We start from the raw sequence: 16,740 nt of genomic DNA, 5'->3' as shown, positions 1-16,740 counted from the left end.
ACAGTCAGGTGTTCCCGATCGTTTCAGTGGCAGTGGATCCGGATCTGACTTCACTCTGACCATCAGTAATGTCCAGACTGAAGATGCAGGAGATTATTACTGTCAGAGTTATCATGAGATCAGTGGCTACGTGTTCCCACAGTGTTTAGTAGGTGTACAAAAACCCCCCTCAGTCCAGCTGCACAGAGACTGCACTGCTGCAGCTGGACTCTACTGCAGGTGCTGAGGGGGAGGATGGACACACACAATAACACACTCTGTGGAAATCAGGACTTTAGATGGAGTTTGTTCTTCTGTTCATTAGACTGGAAATGCTTTGTGATTTTAGGGGTTTATCTCCTGATCTCCACAGGTCTGGAACTAGCTGTAGAGTTCAGCTCCAGTCTCATTTATTCTAAAGTTTATTATAAGGATCTGGACAGATTATGAAATGGATGTTTCTCTCAGTCCTGAGAAAGAGGGAGTCCCTGAAGAAGTCCTTCAACAAACTCAGACTCATCAGCTTTTATTAGGAGATCATATTCAGAGGTCAGTAGACTGTAAACAGTAATTCATCTGTTTAACCTCAAATAATTACTTCATGTGGTAACAATCATCTTTTCTGGCCTCATTCAGTTGAAATAACACATTTAGAGTGTTTATTTCAGTAAAACCAGTTCACTCAAATGTTACAGCATGAAGACCTTCAGACTCCTCCAGTAATGTTCAGAGACAGACATGAAGTTCAGATCTTTACTGAATTCTCTGTAAAACTGAAACACTAAACTATGGAAACAGAATGTCTGTTATAAGCTTTGAACATCTGAGTTTAAGTCAGAGCTGCTATAAAACTCTACATGTGCACCACCGTTAGCTTGGAGCTAACATTACATTACAAACCGCTTAGATGTGCTAAACTAGACGTCCACATGAACTGATTCAAATGAATCCTGTCCCCTCAACATTTAACGTCTACAGCAGATCACTGTTCCTGTTATTGATTTATTTATTTATTTATGACTGATTTTCTACAGTAATGACCTGAACTGAAGGTCTAGCTCTAAAAGTCCCAGTTCAGGACTGAGTTCTGTAGAGAAACTCAGAGTTCTGATATATTTTGGATCTGATCTTTTTATTTACTCCTATTTAATTTATAGTTTTACTGCTACTTCAGTCATGATTTCACTGAAGTATCAACACTTTCACTGGAGTCTGATTTGAAGCTGCTCTTTCTCTCTCAACACCTTTCACACTACATGACTTACACTGTTGTTCTGTGTTCCTACAGTGCAGAACTTCCCCAGAGTCTAACTGGACCTGATGGACACAGTGGTCAGCAGCAGCTGGTGTGCTGTTGAAGTGATCCACTATGGAGTCTGACTCCGAGGTCAAAGATGTTCCCAATCTAAAAACAGCATAAATGTTGTGACTGGCAGCGCTGTTACTGACCAGCCTGACCACCCAGCCCTCTACACACTGAGCTCCACCAGCTCAGAGGACTGTATGCTGTGCACTTCATCTCTGGCTAAGCCTTATTTCTAGTATATGTAAATATTTATACTGTAACTGTTTATTTAAGATGTTACCTGAACGTTATGCTGCTCCTCTGTACCTGCACTGTGGACTTTATATACTGACCACTGTTTACACCACTAGCACTTCTGCATTTACTGGACTGCAGTTCACCAGCACATTTCTGTCTCTATACCTGATACACTTGAATATCTGACTATGCACTAACTGTCTATACGTCCAGGACACCTATAACACTCGCCTACGCACATCTTGTCTACGTTCAACACCTGAACCTACTGACCGCACATTCTGTCTGTCTTTTACTGTCTTTAGTCTCTGCCCTGTTTACTATGCATCTCTTATTACTGTACTGGAAAAGTCGCCCCATAGTGTTTCATTATACTGTACTACCCTGTATTGTACAATGACAATAAAGTTGAACTGAATTGAATTGAATTGAATTGAATTGAATGATGAAGTTAAACACAGAATAAAAGAAACAGTAAAATGTAGATTTATATACTGACCTTTGTGCGTATCTAAAAGTGAAGATATTATGGTTTGAAAAAAGCTCAGGGGAGTTTATTTTATATTGATATTTATTTTAGTTCATGTACTTGAGTGTTGAGTCCCGGAGGACACAGTGTCCATGATTTCCAAAAAGAATGACTGGTCCCACTTTATATTATGTGTCCATAATAACTGTGTAGTTACATATAAATAACATATGTAACAACAATGTAACTACATATGATTTAATCACTGTTACACATTGATTAGAGAAGCACAAGTTGTGTAATTACACACGTGTATCACCTTCAGTTTGCCCCATGTAATTACACACGTGTATCACCTTCAGTTTGCCCCATGTAATTACACACGTGTATCACCTTCAGTTTGCCCCATGTAATTACACACGTGTATCACCTTCAGTTTGCCCCATGTAATTACACACGTGTATCACCTTCAGTTTGCCCCATGTAATTACACACGTGTATCACCTTCAGTTTGCCCCATGTAATTACACACGTGTATCACCTTCAGTTTGCCCCATGTAATTACACTCGTGTATCACCTTCAGTTTGCCCCATGTAATTACACACGTGTATCACCTTCAGTTTGCCCCATGTAATTACACACGTGTATCTGGATAGTCGTAACAGTCTATTCTCACTCACGTAATTACATGAGGGTAATAACAAGTGTAGTTACATTTGTAATTGGACTGGAACAGCAGTTTAGTTCTGGTCATGTCCAGCAGTAAAAGAAAGTATGGAATAACTTGCAGTAACACATTATTACACTGGACCAGCCAGCTTTCCCAACGTTTAGATAATATCTATGCTGCTAGCGCCGTGACACTGTAACCAGTTTCAGCTTTAAACAATTCTGCAATGTGACGGTGCAGGAGACGTCCCCTTATCCTAAAATCTAACTTTAAAGACCTTAATTAAATGTGTTGTACCACCTCCAAAGCAACGTTTATATCACCACTCCATTACACAGGACCTACATAACAACTACACAGGAACTGTCCACTTATTATAAAGTGGAACTTTTACATAGTTACTCTGGAATAACTGTGTTTCCTTATATTTCTCCAAGGAATTCCAGTGGATAGAGACCTTTGCGGGATCCAAGTTACACAGAATGTCAAATGTTTTCATGAATGTCCACATTATCACAGAAAACACACAAAATTAGATTTGACATCTTTATTGCAAGTCCTTTCAAATCAAACTCCTCAAATCAAACAGTTCTTAACCCTGAAGAAGTCTTCTCACTTTTCACAGCAACATTGAACATCTACTGCTGCACAATAGCAGATGAACTATAATAAACTACCCAGTAACTTTACTGTAGGAGTTTTTTATTCATTCACTTATAAAATGAACAGGACTACCTTAAAATATTATGTTCATCAATCATCTAACTAAGTTCACAGAAGAATAATGTCTCACATTTTACAAATTATTCTTCTCAGCTTGATGATCAGTTATTTAACTTTCACTGATCTTAAAAAATAAATAAAGCAAAGAGCAAACCATAAACACAACACAACAAAGAAAGAATCCACCAAAGGAAAAACTGATAACGGCCTGTTTGATTGATTTATTTCAATCTGTAAGTAATTGGGAGCATCATCCCTGCACTCTTTGGTGCATTTATGGCAGACCGGACATCTGCTGTAAGTGCTTCCTGACACCAGACCGCTCGTCCGGCTCCGAGCAAAGAATGACCAGCGCTTTCTAAAATAAAGCAGTGCTGCAAAACCACTTTGTTAGTGAGTCGTTTGTTTTAAAGCTGCTTCACTGCATGCGACCATCTGACAATCGCGGATAGACGCCTAGAGCCCACACAGGTGAGACCACCACAGCTGGAGGCGGCGTTTTGGAAATAGCCGGAAAACCTCGTCTCACCTGTTTATATAAAAGTCACTGGAGACGACTGATGACGTCTCAGGTGCTTGAAGGGTCGTCCCATTTCATAGGGGGAAGATTTCAACCACTAGCCCTTCTGACGCCGTCTCAAGAGGGAGGGTTACCCTCAAAAACAAGGGGTAGAGGTAGAAATAAGAAATGGGACTGGGCCTTAATTAATAAAGTGTCCTGAAGGTATAAAACAGGTCTTACATACTTAATGTGTGAGATCACTGAGACCTGAATAACACCAGTGTTTATGGAGTAGTGCAGGGTCAGTGAGGTCACAGATCAGCCTGATGTTTATTAGGTACAGGATTATCTCTCAACTGCAGCTCTAACACAGAGAATTCCTCTTTATTTGGTGATGCTGCCCTGTTTATGTACCACGTCTGTTCACTGTGAAAGCAGAGCGGCAGCCTTTCTAGTGACTGTAGTCCCGTCAGTGAAAAGAGACCCGCTTCCCCCACAAGGAGGCGCTGTTGTCTAAGTTAAACAGAGACGTTGGAGATGGTGGACTTGTAGTTAAAGCCTGTGATGAGTCTTAAACAGTAGTGTGGACTTCATTACTGCTTGAAGGGGAGGAGTTAATTCTCTAGACTCCTTAAACTGCTGTGCTGTTTATTCCACTCTAGTTTATTTCAGACCACACAAGCTAATGAATGAGTGGAGCTCTGAGCCGTGAGCTGCTGTGCTGTGGTGGAAAGTTCTCAGCTTGGAGAAATAAAGGCTTTGGAGCAGCATCAGTGGGTCTCTCCTCTCACAGTCCTTTACCTGCCTGACAGTTCAGTAGTTGATTCTCAAAGGTTCCTCACACTGGTTCTCAGTTCCAGCCCTGAACGCTCTACAGTCCTCATACTTTTGTAGTCTTAGTCCAGCACACCGGACTAAACCCATGAAGGGCTTTAGAATTACCTGATGAGTTTAATGAGGGACGAGACACTACGACTACGAAGCAGCACTAAAGGAAGAAGTGAAACCAGCCCCCCCACAGCCCACCCAGCTGAACTCAAACAAGCAGTTTTAAGCAGTAAACAGTCAGACAGAGAGACAGAGAGAGAGAGAGAGAGAGAGAGACAGAGAGAGAGAGAGAGAGCAGTGGGGTGGAACTCAGATCTGCATGAACAGGCCTGAGTCGTCCTCTTTCTCCCAGAATAGAGCAGCACTTTCACCAGATGTTCAGCTTCATTCAGCCAAACTCCCTCAAGATCAACACACAGCACTGCACTGAATCTCCAGCTGAACTCCCTCTCTAACAACACTGACCATCACCATTCATCACAGTAAAGAACCCAGACTGAACTCAAAAGAACTGGAAACTATGCAGCAGCACTAATGCGTTCTAGCACTGGAGAACATTCACTGGTTCCTCTTTCCACAGTGGAACAACTAGAACTTTCCTAACTCCTAATCTAACTACCATCAGATGAAGTGTCATAGAAACAGTTCAAACCTCTCATTAAAACCTGTGAATGTCTTCATCCAGGAGAACCTCACTGACCTCAGACCAGCTGGTCATCATGATCTGCAGCTGATAATGAGGGGATTAAATGAATCTCCTGTTTAAATAGAATAAAAGTCTCTTTTCACAGTGAGTTTGGTTCCTCCACTGAAAGAGAACCACAGTGCTACATTTCAGTGAAGTCATTGTACATAAACCTCCATCACTCCTCTCTGTTCACCCTGAGCTCTTCTACACTCATCAACTATTGATGAGCTTTAGAGATGAACGTCTAACACTGAATGAACAGAACTGAGCTGAAACTTTTTAATCAGATCTGAATAATCAGACGTGTTTATTATGGAGGTGTTTGGTGAGTCCATTTCCATAGAGGCTCCACTTTGCATGATCAGCCCATGCTTCAGTGCTCTGCTAGTGTTTATATTCCTGTGAGTTTAACACTTCATGACTGAGAGCTGCTGCCCCACAAACTTCACCCACAGCAACCATGACTTTGGTCTCCATCTTCATCTGGACACTGACCCTCTGGACTCAAGGTGACTCACTCATTTATCTTTGTGTAAATTTATTTCTGTCCTGTTTGATTTACATTTTGTTGTATTTTACATTTTATACAATATTTCTTTTAATGTTTTCATCGTTTTTTTCTTTTAATTTTCAGGATCCAGTGGTCAGGTGACTGTGACTCAGACTCCAGCAGTGAAAACTGTTTCTCCAGGAGACTCAGTTACCATCAGCTGTAGAACCAGCACTGCAGTGTATGCTTGGAGCACATATCACTATCTAGCGTGGTATCAGCAGAAACCTGGAGAAGCTCCTAAATTCCTGATCTACTATGCTACCAGTAGACAGTCAGGTGTTCCAGCTCGTTTCAGTGGCAGTGGATCTGGATCTGACTTCACTCTGACCATCAGTAATGTCCAGACTGAAGATGCAGGAGATTATTACTGTCAGAGTTTTCATTATATCAGTAGCACAAACCTGTTCCCACAGTGTTTAGTAGGTGTACAAAAACCCCCCTCAGTCCAGCTGCACAGAGACTGCACTGCTGCAGCTGGACTCTACTGCAGGTGCTGAGGGGGAGGATGGACACACACAATAACACACTCTGTGGAAATCAGGACTTTAGATGGAGTTTGTTCTTCTGTTCATTAGACTGGAAATGCTTTGTGATTTTAGGGGTTTATTTCCTGATCTCCACAGGTCTGGAACTAGCTGTAGAGTTCAGCTCCAGTCTCCTTTATTCTAAAGTTTATTATAAGGATCTGGACAGATTATGAAATGGATGTTTCTCTCAGTCCTGAGAAAGAGGGAGTCCCTGAAGAAGTCCTTCAACAAACTCAGACTCATCAGCTTTTAGTAGGAGATGATCTTTACAGGGTGAGTACTAAGCAGTTACACGTAAATCGGATGAATTCATAATGGAATTATTATCTGTCCAGCTGGTCAGCCAAGGTCCAGTTAAAAGAACTGCATTCTTTTAAAAAACATTCAGGTTTAAAAGATTTTAATTTTTATACACATAAACTGTCACTGTAAACATCAGTTACATAAATTCATTTATTCTCTGCTTGTGTAGGTCAAATGCCGTCAAAAGCCTTTCCAAAATAGCAAAATAATGAACAATTTATATTTATTTTATTCAAAATATAGAATTCATTTAAAACTACAAATTCCTTTTTTTAATCAAATAATCAAAGTTAGTTATAGGAATGATAATGTCACGGTTGGCTCCTCCCAGTCCTGTCCATGTGCTCGTGTTTTGGTTTTGTAACTCCGCCCCTGATTGTATTCACCTGTCCCTCATTGTTACGTGTATTTAAGCCCTGTGTTTGCCCTTTGCGTTTGCCAGTCTTTGTATCTTTGTATCATTGTATCGTTGTACCTGGTCTTTGTTTGTGTTGGTTCTGGTTGTTTTCGTCATGTCTTACCCTCGATCTGTCCGTGTCGGCTCATTGACCCTGGACTGTTCTGACCACGACCCTGGATTTGCCCGTAATAAATCTCGCTTATCTCAGCGTGTGCGTCCGCCTCCTCGCTCCCCCTTACAGAAAGACTGGCCACCACAGGACGCAGCAGGTAAGCGAGACTCCGGCATGTGGTTGTTCCGTTGGGACGAAACTCCGGCTGTTTCAAAGCAGCCCGAGTTCGCCGTGTCCCAACGCCACCAAGCCGGAGACAGCAAATCCCCTGGCGCTGAGGGAACACGAGCGTCTCGTCGGTCCCGCAAGAAAGCGGAGGGCCTTCCCGCCTTGTGTCCGGGAGGCGAGAGCTCAGGTAAGCGCCTTGGGTCTGCCCGTCTTGAGCGCCACTGCAGGGAGGAGCGACCTGCAGTGCAAGACGGGGTCAGACGGAACGAACATTCAGATGACCCGTTTTTTGGTACTCGGCTCGTTCGCAAGCGTCACTGCGAGCTGCCTAGCGCTCGAGTGAGCTTTGGGAACGGCCGAGTGGATCCAGTATCTGTGTGTTCCTCCAGGTTGGAGCAGAGGTCCCCAGCCCGAAAGCCCGATCCCGTGGCCGCACCCCGCGGCACTTCTGATCCCGTGGCCGCACCCCGCGGCACTTCTGATCCCGTGGCCGCACCCCGCGGCACTTCTGATCCCGTGGCCGCACCCCGCGGCAAGCCTGCGCCTCCGGACCCGCCGCCAGTCGCCGCGCCTCCGGACCCGCCGCCAGTCGCCGTGGACGTCGCAGCAGGCCCCGCGCCTGCCTCCGTGGACGTCGCAGCAGGCCCCGCGCCTGCCTCCGTGGACGTCGCAGCAGGCCCCGCGCCTGCCTCCGTGGACGTCGCAGCAGGCCCCGCGCCTGCCTCCGTGGACGTCGCAGCAGGCCCCGCGCCTGCCTCCGTGGACGTCGCAGCAGGCCCCGCGCCTGCCTCCGTGGACGTTACATCCCCTTTGTTCCCACCCATCCCGCCCTCGTCTGTGTCTGTTCCCCCTGGGAATCCCGTTTCTGTCCCTGTTCCCCGTGGTCCTTCTGTGCCTTCTGTGTCTGTTTCCGTTCCTTTGTTTCTGCCTTGTTCTGTACCTGGTTTTGTCCTTTTCCCTACTGTTGTGTCTGTCTCAGTTCCCGTTCCTGTTGTGGTTCCCGTTCCTGTGTCTCCTTTTGTTTCTGTTCCTGTTTCTGTTTCCGTGCCCGTTTCCGTTCCTGTGTCTGTCTTGGTGCCTGTTCCCCTGTCTTTTGCGTGGTCTGTTGTTCGTTCTTGTTTTCCTCGTCCTGTGTCTCCGGTCGTCTCTCGGTCGGCGTCGTTTTTTGGTGTGCCTCCTCGTCCTCCCTCCGTTTTTTGTCCTCGTTCTGTTTCGTCTGTTCCTGTGCCTTGTGTGTCTCCGTCTGTGTCTGTTCCTGTGCCTTGTGGTTCTGTTCCTGTGCCTTGTGGTTCTGTTCCTGTGCCTTGTGGTTCTGTTCCTGCCCCTTGTGGTTCTGTTCCTGCCCCTTGTGGTTCTGTTCCTGCCTCTTGTGGTTCTGTTCCTGCCTCTGTGCCCGTTCCTGCCTCTGTGCCCGTTTCTGCCTCTGTGCCCGTTTCTGCCTCTGTGCCCGTTTCTGCCTCTGCTCTGGCTTCGGTGTCTGTGCCTGTTTAGTTTAGTTTTGTCTTTCTCTGGGTTTCGCTTTTTTGTTGGGTTGGTTTGTTTTGTTCTGTGTGGCACGCCCGGTGTGCGTGCCTTTGGGGGGGGTTCTGTCATGGTTGGCTCCTCCCAGTCCTGTCCATGTGCTCGTGTTTTGGCTTTGTAACTCCGCCCCTGATTGTATTCACCTGTCCCTCATTGTTACGTGTATTTAAGCCCTGTGTTTGCCCTTTGCGTTTGCCAGTCTTTGTATCTTTGTATCATTGTATCGTTGTACCTGGTCTTTGTTTGTGTTGGTTCTGGTTGTTTTCGTCATGTCTTACCCTCGATCTGTCCGTGTCGGCTCATTGACCCTGGGCTGTTCTGACCACGACCCTGGATTTGCCCGTAATAAATCTCGCTTATCTCAGCGTGTGCGTCCGCCTCCTCGCTCCCCCTTACAGATAAAAATACCATCACTGTAGGTCTGGAACATGAAACTACGTCACTGAAACTGAACACAAGTGATAACAGGCTCCTCCAATAACATTACAGAGATACAGGTTCAGGTCAGATCTTTACTGAAGAAGTCCCTGTAAAACAGAAACACAGTTAAAATATGTAGACAGAATGTCTGTTATAAGCTTGGAAGGTCTGTTTAAGGAAGATGTTCCATATAATATTAACATGCACCACTGTTAGCTTGGTGCTAACATAACATTACAAAGCCCTTATGGGCACTAGCATCGCCAGAGCTGTTGATAAGATAAACTAAAGCCTCTCACAGAGTGATGTAGAGGGTTTCTGCATTATTCATCATTGGGCTGGTCTGCTGCTGCTCACACCTCTCATTTTGGGGCATTAGCATTTTATTTTACCACAAAATGCATAAGAAGTTTATTTAGTAACACCTTTCTGGGATCTTTTGGAGAAAATAATCTCTAAAATTGTACTTTTCATAGTACTTTAGTCATTATTTCCCTGAAGTATCAACACTTTCTCTGGAGTCTGATTTGAAGCTGCTCTTTCACTCCCAACACCTTTCACACTACACGACTTACACTGTTGTTCTGTGTTTCTACAGTGCAGAACTTCCCAAGAGTTTAACTGGATCTGATGGAAACAGTGGTCAATAGCAGGTGATGAGCTGTTAGACAGAGTGACCCACCATGGACTCTGACTTCAAAGAGATGTGACCGATCACAAAGCAGTACAGAGATCACCAATGAGCTAAAATGGAATTTAACACATAAATCATGAAGTAAATATGAATAACTCAGTAAAAAGTAGATTACTCTACTTGATCGGAAATGAAAGTATTATAATTTGAAAACAGTCAGGAGAAAACAAATCACCTGTATTTTAATACATGGAACTGTTGAGGAAATATAACTAGTTAATATTCATCTCTGCTCTTCACTATACAGCAACATAAATCCCCCACTGCTCCTGATGCTCTGGGTGTTCCCCAGGGGTCTGTTATGGGCCCCCCTGTCTTTATAGTTTATATGCAGTCCAACACTCAAATTCATGGATTATGTGTTCATTGCTACATTGCTATATTTCTGATATTTTTACCCAAAATGTAACAGGGCCAACACACTACTGTAGTCATACGTTAGATTTAGTTTTGACACTAGGTCTTAACATAGACAAGCTTAATATCTTACCGCAAACCACAGTGATCTCCAACCATTACTTAATTTCATATGAGCTACGATTTAGCCATAATATATATACGTCCCCTCGTTATTCAACAAAGCGCTCAATAAAACCTTCTACCGCCCTACAATTTATAGAAAATCTCCCAGAGTTATCAACCCCAGTCTCCACTGCATCAGACCCAATGGAACTAGATTTACTAACCGATTATTTAGAAAATACATTACGATCCACTTTAGAAAATGTGGCCCCACTTAAAATAAAAAGAATAAGACAGAAAAAGCCCCGTGGTACAACGATAAAACCCGGACCTTAAAACAAACAGCTCGGAAATTAGAGCGGAAATGGCGTCAAACCAAACTGGAAGTGTTCCACACTGCCTGGAAGGACAGCCTTATAGAGTATAGAAATGCTCTCACAGAAGCTCGCTCAGCATATCTGGCCTCGCTGATCGAGAATAATAAATAGAATCCTAGAGTTCTGTTTAATGTGATTTCCCAAATCACACAAAATCAGGCAGGTAATGAACCAGAAATCCCAGAAACTCTCACCAGTGAAGTTTTTATGGACTTCTTTAATAATAAAATTGATAATATTAGACAACAAATTCAACCCACAGTATTAAATCCAGCTTGGCCATCATCTGACTTGGCTGATATAGAACAAAACACAGCTGTAGAAAAGAGCCTGGAAACCTTTTACCCCCTCCCACAGCTGGAGCTAGAGAAGATTATCTCTTCTGCAAATTGCACAACCTGCACACTCGATGCAATTCCATCAAAATTACTTAAAGAAGTCCTGCCAGCCATTATAAACCCTATTTTAACTATAGTAAACTCATCCCTTAGTCTGGGCCATGTACCCAAAGCTTTTAAACTAGCAGTGATCAAACCTCTGATCAAGAAACCAAATCTTGATGTCGCCGTTTTGTCTAATTACAGGCCTGTTTCTAACTTACCGTTTATATCTAAGATCTTAGAAAAAGCTGTGGCCCAACAACTTAGTTCATATCTACATAAGAACCATATATATGAAAATCCAGTCTGGATTCAGGCCACACCACAGCACTGAGACGCTCTAGGTAAGATAACTAATGATCTTCTTCTTGCCTCTGATCAAGGCTACATATCTCTCTTAGTGCTACTTGACCTCAGCGCGGCTTTCGATACAATAGACCACAATATTCTCCTAGAAAGGTTAGAAAACATGGTTGGAGTCACAGGGACGGCCCTATCATGGGTCAGATCTTACCTATCAGAACATTATCAGTTCGTTAGGGTAAACAATTTATCTTCCAATTATTCAAAAGTGAGATTTGGAGTTCCGCAGGGCTCTATATTAGGACCTTTATTATTTACCCTATACATGTTACCGTTAGGCACAGTTATAAGTAACCATGGCGTAAACTTTCATTGTTATGCAGACGATACTCAATTGTACATATCAGCCAAGCCTGATGACCAATACAGGTTAAAGAAAATGGAGGACTGTGTAAAAGACGTGAAAGGCTGGATGTCACGCAACTTCCTCCTATTAAACAGTAACAAAACAGAGGTTCTCCTTCTGGGTCCAAAATTAGCAAGAAGTAAATCACCAGATTTAATCTTAAATCTCGCCGACTTTCCAGCCGCACCTGGATCAGCAGCTAAAAATCTCGGCGTTATAATAGATTCAGATTTATCACTCGATCAACACACAGGCGGCATCACTAGGACAGCTTTTCTACATCTTCACAACATCGCCAAGATCAGAAATGCCCTGTCCCTGCGTGATGCAGAAACACTAGTACACGCCTTTATTACTTCCAGGCTAGACTACTGTAACGCACTACTGTCAGGATGCACGAGCAGGAATTTAAACAAACTCCAATTAGTCCAAAACGCCGCAGCCAGGGTCCTCACTAAAACTAGAACATCTGATCATATCAGTCCAGCGCTATCATCACTTCATTGGCTACCTATTAAATTCCGTATTGATTATAAAATCCTTTTATTGACGTATAAAGCCCTACATGGTCTTGCTCCTGAATACCTGCAAGACCTTATTTCTCATTATGAGCCATCACGACCACTCAGATCCCAGAGCACTGGCTTATTAATAGTCCCCAGAATTCCTAAGGCTGCAGCTGGGGAAGAGCTTTTTCTTATAAAGCCCCCAAACTCTGGAATGATCTTCCAGAAACTGTTCGGGACTCAGACACAGTCTCAATCTTTAAGACTAGGCTGAAAACTCACTTGTTCAGTTCAGCTTTTGGTAGCTAATGTTCCCCCTAGATAAAGGCAGCAGATCCAGGGGTCCATGGACACAGGGAATTATAGTAAACTGAGACGCTGGTGCTGTCGTCCCGCTGCTCGCACGCGGTCACTCAGGTCTGTGGACAGTGGAGCGGAGGGATGCCGAACTGTTTCAGAGTGCTGCCGTGTCTGAGTGTCCTTCTGGTTCTCTCCTTTTAGTTAAGCTGTCATAGTCAGATCTGCCGGAGTCGTTAGCCACACTCTGTAAATGTTTACATTCCCTGTTTATGTACAAACGGATAGAACAAAACTAATTCCCTCTCCCTGCTTTCTTTCCGAGTATACAATCACCCACATGTCCGGCTGGACACTGAAGGACGACTGACTGCCGAGCCCCCCTGCTACCCACTTCAGACCAGCTGCCCACGCCCCAACCACCTACCTCGGATGAGCTGCCCACCCTACGCTGATGTTTTCATAGACTCCTAGTTATTCATAATACCAATATTACTGCTGTTAATATTAGTAATAAAATCACTTGTAGGTAGTTTGACCAGAGGAGGATGGGTCCCCCCTGGTGAGCCTGGTTCCTCCCAAGGTTTCTTCCTCAGTTCTGAGGGAGTTTTTTCTTGCCACTGTTGCCCCTGGCTTGCCCACCGGGGGGTTTCTGTACATTCTTAGAGTTCACTTGAAACTTTTTCTTTTCTGAAACTCTGTAAAGCTGCTTTGTGACAACATCCGTTGTAAAAAAGTGCTATACAAATAAATTTGATTTGATTTGATTTGAGGTGGAGGCTGCGTTTTGGAAATGGCCGGAAAACCTCGTCGCACCTGTTTACATAGAAGTCACTGGAGACGACTGATGACGTCTCTGGTGCTTGAAGGGTCGTCCCATTTCATAGGGGGAAGATTTCAACCACTAGCCCTTCTAACACCGTCTCAAGAGGGAGGGTTACACTCAAAAACAAGGGGTAGGGGTAGAAATAAGAAATGGGACTGGGCCTTAATTAATAAAGTGTCCTGAAGGTATAAAACAGGTCTTACATACTTAATGTGTGAGTTCACTGAGACCTGAATAACACCAGTGTTTATGGAGTAGTGCAGGGTCATGAGGTCACAGATCAGCCTGATGTTTATTAGGTACAGGATTATCTCTCAACTGCAGCTCTAACACAGAGAATTCCTCTTTATTTGGTGATGCTGCCCTGTTTATGTACCACGTCTGTTCACTGTGAAAGCAGAGCGGCAGCCTTTCTAGTGACTGTAGTCCCGTCAGTGAAAAGAGACCCGCTTCCCCGACAAGGAGGCGCTGTTGTATAAGTTAAACAGATGTTGGAGATGGTGGACTTGTAGTTAAAGCCTGTGATGAGTCTTAAACAGTAGTGTGGACTTCATTACTGCTTGAAGGGGAGGAGTTAATTCTCTAGACTCCTTAAACTGCTGTGCTGTTTATTCCACTCTAGTTTATTTCAGACCACACAAGCTAATGAATGGGTGGAGCTCTGAGCCGTGAGCTGCTGTGCTGTGGTGGAAAGTTCTCAGCTTGGAGAAATAAAGGCTTTGGAGCAGCATCAGTGGATCTCTCCTCTCACAGTCCTTTACCTGCCTGACAGTTCAGTAGTTTATTCTCAAAGGTTCCTCACACTGGTTCTCAGTTCCAGCCCTGAACGCTCTACAGTCCTCATACTTTTGTAGTCTTAGTCCAGCACACTGGACTAAACCCATGAAGGGCTTTAGAATTACCTGATGAGTTTAATGAGGGACGAGACACTACGACTACGAAGCAGCACTAAAGGAAGAAGTGAAACCAGCCCCCCCACAGCCCACCCAGCTGAACACAATCAAGCAGTTTTAAGCAGTAAACAGTCAGACAGAGAGAGAGAGAGAGAGCGAGAGAGAGAGAAAGACAGAGAGAGAGAGAGAAAGACAGAGAAAGAGAGAGAGAGAGAGACAGAGAGAGAGAGAGAGCAGTGGGGTGGAACTCAGATCTGCATGAACAGGCCTGAGTCGTCCTCTTTCTCCCAGAATAGAGCAGCACTTTCACCAGATGTTCAGCTTCATTCAGCCAAACTCCCTCAAGATCAACACACAGCACTGCACTGAATCTCCAGCTGAACTCCCTCTCTAACAACACTGACCATCACCATTCATCACAGTAAAGAACTCAGACTGAACTCAAAAGAACTGGAAACTATGCAGCAGCACTAATGCGTTCTAGCACTGGAGAACTGACTCAGACTCCTGCAGTGAAAACTGTTTCTCCAGGAGACTCAGTTACCATCAGCTGTAGAACCAGCACTAGCGTTAATGGTGGTGACAAGTTAGCCTGGTATCAGCAGAAACCTGGAGAAGCCCCTAAACTCCTGATCTACTGGGCTAACAGCAGACAGTCAGGTGTTCCAGCTCGTTTCAGTGGCAGTGGATCTGGATCTGTCTTCACTCTGACCATCAGTAATGTCCAGACTGAAGATGCAGGAGATTATTACTGTCAGAGTTATCATTATATCAGTAGTACTGCTGTGTTCCCACAGTGTTTAGTCGGTGTACAAAAACCCCCCTCAGTCCAGCTGCACAGAGACTGCACTGCTGCAGCTGGACTCTACTGCAGGTGCTGAGGGGGAGGATGGACACACACAATAACACACTCTGTGGAAATCAGGACTTTAGATGGAGTTTGTTCTTCTGTTCTTAGACTGGAAATGCTTTGTGGTTTTAGGGGTTTATTTCCTGATCTCCACAGGTCTGGAACTAGCTGTAGAGTTCAGCTCCAGTCTCATTTATTCTAAAGTTTATTATAAGGATCTGGACAGATTATGAAATGGATGTTTCTCTCAGTCCTGAGAAAGAGGGAGTCCCTGAAGAAGTCCTTCAACAAACTCAGACTCATCAGCTTTTAGCAGGAGATGATCTTTACAGGGTGAGTACTAAGCAGTTACACGTAAATCGGATGAATTCATAATGGAATTATTATCTGTCCAGCTGGTCAGCCAAGGTCCAGTTTAAAAACTGCATTCTTTTAAAAAACATTCAGGTTTAAAAGATTTTAATTTTTATACACATAAACTGTCACTGTAAACATCAGTTACATGAATTCATTTATTCTCTGCTTGTGTAGGTCAAATGCCGTCAAAAGCCTTTCCAAAATAGCAAAATAATGAAGAATTTATATTTATTTTATTCAAAATATAGAATTCATTTAAAACTACAAATTCCTTTTTGTAATCAAATAATCAAAGTTAGTTATAGGAATGATAAAAATACCATCACTGTAGGTCTGGAACATGAAACTACGTCACTGAAACTGAACAGAAGTGATAACAGGCTCCTCCAATAACATTACAGAGATACAGGTTCAGGTCAGATCTTTACTGAAGAAGTCCCTGTAAAACAGAAACACAGTTAAAATATGTAGACAGAATGTCTGTTATAAGCTTGGAAGGTCTGTTTAAGGAAGATGTTCCATATAATATTAACATGCACCACTGTTAGCTTGGTGCTAACATAACATTACAAACCCCTTATGGGCACTAGCATCGCCAGAGCTGTTGATAAGATAAACTAAAGCCTCTCACAGAGTGATGTAGAGGGTTTCTGCATTAATCATTATTGGGCTGGTCTGCTGCTGCTCACACCTCTCATTTTGGGGCATTAGCAATTTATTTTACCACAAAATGCATAGAACGTTTATTTAGTAACACCTTTCTGGGATCTTTTGGAGAAAATAATCTCTAAAATTGTACTTTTCATAGTACTTTAGTCATTATTTCCCTGAAGTATCAACACTTTCACTGGAGTCTGATTTGAAGCTGCTCTTTCTCTCTCAACACCTTTCACACTACACGACTTACACTGTTGTTCTGTGTTCCTACAGTGCAGAACTTCCCAAGAGTCTAACTGGACCTGATGGAAACAGTGGTCAGTAG

The 16,740-nt window shown here is 43.6% G+C and overlaps 2 long non-coding RNA genes and 3 gene segments (V, D, J or C); 4 read left to right on the top strand and 1 right to left on the bottom strand.

The window, feature by feature from the left end:
• Positions 1–16,740, bottom strand: part of LOC108416665 — a 137,024-nt gene that overhangs the window by 12,375 nt on the left and 107,909 nt on the right.
• LOC108416138 overlaps positions 1–16,740 on the top strand; it is a 143,147-nt gene that overhangs the window by 37,024 nt on the left and 89,383 nt on the right.
• Positions 1–16,740, top strand: part of LOC108417185 — a 107,605-nt gene that overhangs the window by 34,161 nt on the left and 56,704 nt on the right.
• On the top strand, positions 438–1,945 carry LOC119264396. Its single transcript, XR_005131006.1, has 2 exons — positions 438–528; positions 1,268–1,945. It is a non-coding gene; the product is annotated as an uncharacterized LOC119264396 (long non-coding RNA).
• On the top strand, positions 6,624–10,117 carry LOC119264382. Its single transcript, XR_005130991.1, has 2 exons — positions 6,624–6,756; positions 10,006–10,117. It is a non-coding gene; the product is annotated as an uncharacterized LOC119264382 (long non-coding RNA).

This window comes from Pygocentrus nattereri, chromosome 11, assembly GCF_015220715.1.
Source record: "Pygocentrus nattereri isolate fPygNat1 chromosome 11, fPygNat1.pri, whole genome shotgun sequence".
Taxonomy (NCBI): domain Eukaryota; kingdom Metazoa; phylum Chordata; class Actinopteri; order Characiformes; family Serrasalmidae; genus Pygocentrus; species Pygocentrus nattereri.
This window is presented reverse-complemented; position numbering and strand designations above follow the sequence as displayed.